The sequence below is a fragment of the Dendrobates tinctorius genome, unplaced genomic scaffold, assembly GCF_039654945.1.
Source record: "Dendrobates tinctorius isolate UK_male_01 unplaced genomic scaffold, ASM3965494v1 ptg000060l, whole genome shotgun sequence".
NCBI classification, from domain to species: Eukaryota; Metazoa; Chordata; class Amphibia; order Anura; family Dendrobatidae; genus Dendrobates; species Dendrobates tinctorius.
Window position 1 is genome coordinate 37,943,294 of NW_027361728.1, and position 8,231 is coordinate 37,951,524.

Consider the following 8,231-nt stretch of genomic DNA (forward strand, 5'->3'; position numbering starts at 1 on the left):
TTTACAACTGGAGAAGACATGCCTACAGTTGATATTTTAGGGAGTTTACAAACAAATATTTCTGAAGACCCATTCTCTTTTTTGGTAAAGTTTGAACAGGCCTATAGGATGGTAATGGATCTCGGGCCTCACGAAGAGCCAGCATCCATGATCAAATTTTTTGTAAAGAAGTTCAAGTACTTAGATCCTGCCTCAGTGCAATTGGCTAACACTCAGCCATCATTGCAAGAAGCAACAGTTTTTATTGACAGAATAAGGAGATCCATGAAACAAAATCAGGTCAAGGCTAAAATAGCGGTAGTTCATGACAAGGAAGACAGTCAACTGAAACCTAGAGCCACAGTAATCTCCAAGAGCAGGGATTACATTGAGCATAGAGGTAAAAATACTACACAAAGGAACAATATCCATTGTTATTTTTGTGGTATACCTGGACACTTGAAGTGGCAGTGCAGGAAATTTTTGAGAGCAGAATCAGAGATGGGTACACAAGGAACAGGTAAGCTTGGAAGGGAAAACGGACTCATGCCAAAATCATACACCACACCTTCCGCACCTGCATTACAATTATCTGCACCTGCTCATACTGCCAACAGACAAACACAGTCACCATATGCACCATTAATCAGACAGATCAGAGAAATGACAGTGAAGGAAACAGAGTCAAGGGATAGAATTCCAAGGTCTTTTAAAAAGGACACTGGTCTTCTCCCATCTCCTTCATCTTTCTGACAATCACAGACTATTCCTGTACCACATCCATTGGAATTTGTGACTCGAGTTACATTGGATGACTGTGGAAGACCATTTATCAAAGTAAGTTTAGCAGGCCAGAATGTTGTATTTCTTATTGACACAGGAGCTCAGTTAAGTGTTACAAACCTTGATTTGAAGCTAAACCCAGATTCACCAGTTTGTACAATTGTCGGATTCAGTGGAAAAGGTGGAACTAAAGCAACCTTAGTTCCCAATGTGACTTTGGAAATACCTAGTTCTTTCAAAACAGAAATTGACATCTGGTATTGTCGTGATTCTGAAAATATACTTGGCACAGATTTTATGCAGAAATTCGGATGGGTAGTTGACCTAGGAAATCAAGTGATCTGGAAAGATTCCAATGGTTGTAAACCGGTAGTCATTGATCCTAATGATTATAGCCATGTTGGAAGTATTTGCTTGAATGATGTGGTGTCATCTGACCATTTGTGGCCTGACACTAATGATGACAAGGTATTGACAGAAATTGTACAGCTTTTTCCTTCTCTTTGGGCTCAGTTCAGGAATCAGGTTGGAACAATGAAAGACGTTATCGTGAATGTGGAGGGGCGTGATCCCCCCGCCACAGCGTCAGTATAAATTGCCTCCAGAATCAATTGACTCTATGTCAAAGATCATACAGGAATTGTTAGATCAAGGTGTTATCCGAAAGGCTAATTCTGTAAGTAACAATCCTTTGTGGTGTGTTTTGAAATCTGATGGTTCTTATCGAATGATATTGGATTTACGGATGTTCAATAAGCATACACCCAATGTCGCACCAATTGTGGCAGATACTCATGACATGATGGCAAGGTTAAATGCAAAGGCCAAATACTTTTCTGTACTGGACATTAGCAATGGTTTTTTCAGTATACCTCTTGAAAAGAGTTGTCAGTATAAGTTTGCATTTACTTTCTTGGACGAGCAATATCTGTTTTGCAGGTTACCTCAAGGAGCACATTTGTCACCTAGTGTTTTTCATCAGGCATTGGCAAAGGTTTTATCCAGATTTTCGAGGCCTGATTGCATTCTGCAATATGTGGATGATATTTTATTGTCTACAGAGGATAAAGAGACACATGTTTCACTTCTGACAGAATTGTTTGAGTTGCTGCATGATGCAGGGTTGAAATTGAACACCAAAAAGGTCAAATTAATGCAGACTGAGGTCAGATTTTTAGGGGTGCTGTTGAGTCCAGGAAAAAGGCAGCCACTGCAGGAAAGAATTGAGGCAATTGCTTCCCTACCAATTCCGACATCACACAAGGCATTGAGACATTTTTTAGGTCTTATGAATTATTCAAGGGATTTCATTGAGAATTTTGCAGATAAGGCCAGATCTTTATATGATCTTTTGAAAGGTGAAAACAGTGATTACTTTGGTCCTTGGGGTGATGAACAGCAAACCTCATTTGAACAATTGAAAATGAATTTACAAAATGCACCTGCTTTGTCCACAGTAGATCCTTCGGCTCCATTTGCTTTGCAAGTGCATACATCAGGAACATCTGTTTCTGCTGTATTGCTGCAATTACAGGGAGAAGAGTGGAGAATTTTGGGCTATTTTTCAAAACTTCTCTCACCTGTTGAAAAAGGTTTTGAGACCTGTGCAAGACACTTGGTAGGTGTGTACTTTGCAGTCAAAGCAACCGAACATATTGTCGGGTTCAACAAAATCATTTTGCAAACTCCTCACTCTACACTAAAACTTCTCTTTGAGAATAATATCCCAGGTGTGTCACATCAGAGATTTGCTCATTGGTTATTGTCATTGTCTCCCAAACAAATTGAGGTAGATTACAAGGCCAAATATGTTCTTCCTCAGCTGATGCAATATGAAGGACAAACTCATGATTGTTTACAGTCTTTTCAGGATCCAAGTCCATCACTTTTCAGACGGAAAGCAGAGGTAACAGACGAACCAATTTTTGTAGATGGTTCCAGATTCTATTCAGATGGGCACTATTATTCAGGATATGCCATTTTTTATCCCAACAGAGGACAGGTTGTGAAGCACAAATTACCGAGTCATTTTTCAGCTCAAAGAGCAGAGCTAGAAGCAGTAAAAATGGTACTACAGCTGAATGAAGCAGATGATCAGTGTCCCATTGTGATCTACAGTGATAGCTCTTATGTTGTAAGATCACTGACAGATTACTTGTCAGTTTGGGAAAAAAGAGGTTATGTAGATTCATCTAATAAGACTCTTGTTCACAGTGACACACTGAAGACAATTTTCAGGATAGCATCAAAAAACCCTAATGGTTTTGCTATTGTCAAGGTTCCGGCCCATAAAAAATCTGATGATGAATTATCTGTTGGAAATGCAACCGCAGATATGCTAGCCAAAGAGGCAGCCCTGACAGGAGAAGAGGTGTTTGAACCTGAACCTCTCGAGGTTTCAGCAGTTCAAAGAACAGACACGCATATCCCTTCTTTTGCGGAAGAACAAGAAAAAGACTCATCTCTTGTTGCTTCCCGGGTTGATCCAAAACCTCCCTTTGTTTGTGAAAACGGGGTTTTGTGACATGACTTAAACGGGGAGTTGCGTCCTGTTGTCCCAAGACATCTACAGGTTGAGTTCACAAAATACAATCATGAAAGTTTGGGTCATTTGGGCCAACAAAAATTGTTAGGCATTCTCAGAGAGAAATTTTACTGGGAAAAGATGGAAGAGACAGTGCAAAGTGTTGTTCAATCATGTCTCATTTGTGCCCAAATTAATCCAAGACCAAAAGGACAGAAACCGCCACTACTCCGAATCGCACCTGCAGATGGTCCATGGTCTACGTTACAAATCGACTACATTGGACCGTTACCATCAGGTAAAAATGGTCTCAGGTATGCATTGGTTGTGGTAGATGTTTTATCTAAGTGGGTTGAAATTTTACCTGTCAGGAAAGATGATGCTTTGTCTACAGCTAGAGCATTAGTTAATCATGTCTTTTGTACTTGGGGGATCCCAAGAATGATCACCTCTGATCGAGGAAGTCACTTTACAGGAAAAATCATGCAAGCCGTTTGTGCTATTCTAGGGGTACGACAGCAGTTTCATGTACCCTACCATCCACAGTCTGCTGGTATTGTGGAAAGGATGAATAGAACAATAAAATCCAGAATTGCCAAGATGTTATTGGACAAAGGCAATACTTGGGTTGATGCAGTACCTTTTGTACTGTTGAGTGTAAGAGGAACAACCTCTGCCACAACTCAGTTTACTCCTTTTGAACTGATGACAGGAAGAAAAATGCCATTGATTTTTCCTCATGAACCATTTTTGTCTACACCACAAAAAGATGCTGTTGCAAGGTCCAAATGGTTGCAATTGTTGCAGGAAAATTTGAAAATGATTCTTCCACATGCTGCATCAAGAATGCAGAGAATGGAGCCACCATATGTATCCAAATTCAAGAAAGGGGCTCTAGTGATGATTAAAACTTTCAGGAAGAATGGACCTTGGGAAAGTAATTGGGAAGGTCCCTTTGAAATTATCGAAACCATGGGACAAGTGATGATTCTTGTGCAACGAGCATCTAAGGTGGTTAAAAATACCCGCAGACAACAAAAATTGTGGGTACATGTTGATCAATGCAAACTGTATATTGCAAAATAATGATACTGCATTTCTTTTAGGAAGAAATGGATTCCAATAAGAACTGGAATACGAAACTCCACGTCCTTGATGGAAGGGATTCAACACCAATCCTTCAGGAGGAAAAGACATTTCCCAGGAAAAGCTACTATCTGATGGGAATCACATTTCTGCTGTTTTGTACTGTTTCAACTGTGATCTACGCTGAAGATATTTCACACCATGGAACAAATACTAGTGAAGTGAAGGAACTTTTCAAAGGAACTTTACATCCAAGGAAACCAAGAGGAACGAATCTACAAAGCTTAATAGATGAGGACATACCGGACGATTCAGTAGATATTACTGGAAACATTTGCATGGGTTTTGGTGCAAAATGCTGTATTGAGCTACACTTCATACATGACACTGACATAATATTACATGCAGCCACAGGACCTAAGACGAAGTTCACACAGTTACAAGGAGATTATATACACAATAATAAGACAGGCACATGGGAATGTAGTCCTACAGATGTGTTATTCTGGAATATAGAGATAAGAGGTGAAGAGAGAGCTGTGTGGTCAGGAGATATTACAAATGATATGATCGCAAAAGGGAAAGTTGAAACATCCAAAACAGATGCTTGGTTAAGGACACAACTATTTGGGAAAGTTTTAGATCCTGCATTTCTTTCTATTACAGAAGGAGACGAGGATTGGGTAAAAACATGGAATTTTCAGATAACCAGAGAACCAGTACAAGTACAGGTATCTGTAGTTTTTACAGTTTCAAATACTATAGCTCCAGAAGTAAGGGTTACACCACAAGCAGTATATAGTCAAGAAAATATGTCTCCTTTATTATTAAAATGCAACACGAGGTTAGAGCTACCTTCAGAATCTTTGTTAATATGGACCAAAGATAAATCATTTTTGGGAAGTTTTTCAAATGGTCCAACAAATGTTATACACAGAGGTCAATCCGGTAACGTGAGATGGTTAAATAAGGATTTTATTTTTTCTGTAGATAATCCATCTCCTAAGGATTCTGGACTTTACCAATGTTGCATTTTAACGAAGTATAACTACAAACAATGTAGAGATGTAAAGGTAAATATATGGTCAGCAGTAGATAATGTATGCACACAGACAAGATTTCAACCATCTACTCCTTTTCAGATCAATCAGTTCCAAACTAAACCTCTGTTACGAGATGGAGTGTTTCTGACCATGGTATGGACCTTTAACATGTCTAACTGGAAAATCTCTTCTAGATATCCCCAGTGTCAACCACATCTCACTAACATGGAGATGGGAATAGAACAATGGTTTGGGAAAAGAACTTCAACACAGGTTAGAAGTAAGAGGGGAGTGTTTGAAGGTATTTTGGGGGGATTAGGAACAGTAGGAAGTTTAATTAACACTATGGACATTCATACACTTAAATCAGATCTGGAAAATATTGGGTATATTGGAGGAAAAGGGGTAGAGATTCAGAAAAGCTTGAATCAAGTCCTTGAAAAGATGGTTTTGAACACTGCTACTGTATTGGGATCTTCTGTATCACATCTTCAAGATGCTACTTTAGCTTTAATGGAAAGTGAACAGGAATCTCAAGTGGCCAAAACATGTCTAGAAATTCAGATTGAATATTCCACCAATCTGAAAATGATTGCACAAGCCTTACAAAGTGGAATTACCCCTTTAGGGCTAATAAGAAATTTGCCCATAGAATATAACTTTGCGTTAAACCATACAGATTTGTGGGTAAATAAGTGGTTAGGATGTGAACAGAACATTTGTGTAGGAACATCATTGATTCCAGTGTCAGGAAGAGAAGAAACCCTGGTTCCTATAGGTGTTCTGGGAATTCCTGTCAGCCCTACACAATTGTTATATTATCAATTACAGTACACAGATTTTGCATTTGATGGTACAAACATTGAACAATTAGACATTTCGTCATGCTTAAATTTTGTTTCCAAGGTAATGTGTCTACCTGGACAGGATAAAGTCATTTATCATTCATGTTTCCATAATCATACTTCTTGTCATGCCAGAGTTGAGAATGTCCACACGATACATGACTTGGTGACACCAGTAAGCGCTAACAAAACTTGTTTCCAAGTCATGTCAGAAAAAGAAGCAGTTTCTGCATTCTTCTCATCTTGTGTACATGTCGAAAATCTGACAATGGGTTTATATTGTATTGAGGGAAATGTTAAAACTCTCACAAGGAAGGAAGTATTAATATTACGTCAATAGGCTCAAGACGTCTGAAAATCCTTCCGATCCAGTTCAATTTGTCACAAGTCAATAAATTCCCTTGGGATTTGTGGACAAATGAAATAAAGACAAGGGTTTATTGAATCTGCTGACAAAACAATTAAAAGAAGCTGAAATTGTATTTAGACATGAACAAGGTAATCTAAATGATATTGAACATGAATGGACGAGTATGTCAGGGTCATCTTGGTGGAGAAATTTAGGAAAATCTGTAACTAGTTGGTCACAGTCTTCAGCGAAAATGGCAGCAGGAAATGTATTGTCTAATCCGATCGTTATTTTATTTATCATAGTTTTGCTGTGTATAATATATCAAATAATTATTATGTGTAAAATTAGGAGAATTTATAAGAATATAAAGATAGAAATGAAAAAGGAAGATGATATTTTAAGAGAGATGTTAAAACGAAAAAAATATAACTCTCTGATCTAATTTTTGTTTTTACAATAGGTTTGAAAATTCAGATGACATTCAGGGCAGATGTTGATACAAGGTTTTCAGAATAAAGAATGAATGTGATACGAATGGTGAGAGAATGAGTTAGGATTGATTATGATATTTCTCAAATCATAATCAGGGGGGACTGTAAAATATCAGTATTTCTATAATAAAAAAATATATGGATTAATTCTCTCATACAGAATAGCTAACAGGCTTTGCTTACTTTAGAGAAGTGACTGACTTATTCTGAGTGCCTTGGCTCACACAGCTGTCTCTCTTGTCAAATGTATAGGTCAAAATAGTCAAAGCTGTCAAAATGTGACTATTTAGAGATAATGAATGGTTCTAAAGATCTCAGACTTTAGGCTTAAATATCTCAGACTAAGGTAATGCATAAATAACTGTATGCATATTGTTAAAATAACTACGGTTCACTTAATATGGAAGAACTTATGAACATAGTGGCAAGCCACCATATGTGGTTGTAGTTTATAGGTCAGAATAGTATATAAAGCCGGTCTAACTCTTGTTCAGGAGATCTCATATCCCTTGAGACTCTCGAACACCCGGACAACACAACTGCTCAAGACTATATGTAAGAACAATGCTCGTTTTCTCTTCAAATAATTATTGCATGTCATGAACTTACTTTTCTTCATTTTTGTAATCACTTTTTGAATGAACAATTAAAAACAAGATTTATTTTATCCTCAATTCAACATTGCCTTTACTTTTGATTCTCAACCGTGCAAGAAGATATATATATATATATATATATATATATATATATATATATATATATATATATATTTTTCTACATGTGTACCTTGGTTACCAGCTCCCTGCATCAGCGCGCTGGTAACTGATGTACACGGCGTTGGCGTTGCTGGTGCTGATGGCTGGTGAAGATGCCTGTTTGACAGCTCACCAGCAATCCTGACAAGGTGATGTGGGGATCGCTGGTGAGTCGCTATGTGTGACGGGGCCCTAAGACTCGAAGTATAGAACTGTATACTGCAATTTTCTGTAATAATACCAACTGCACATAAGGAACATAAATACAATGATATGACTACATGAGGGGAGTTATTACTAATATACCTCATGTATTCATAACCTATTGTATTTATCTTTGTTCCTGATGGTGTTGGTATGCTGATTTTGCTGG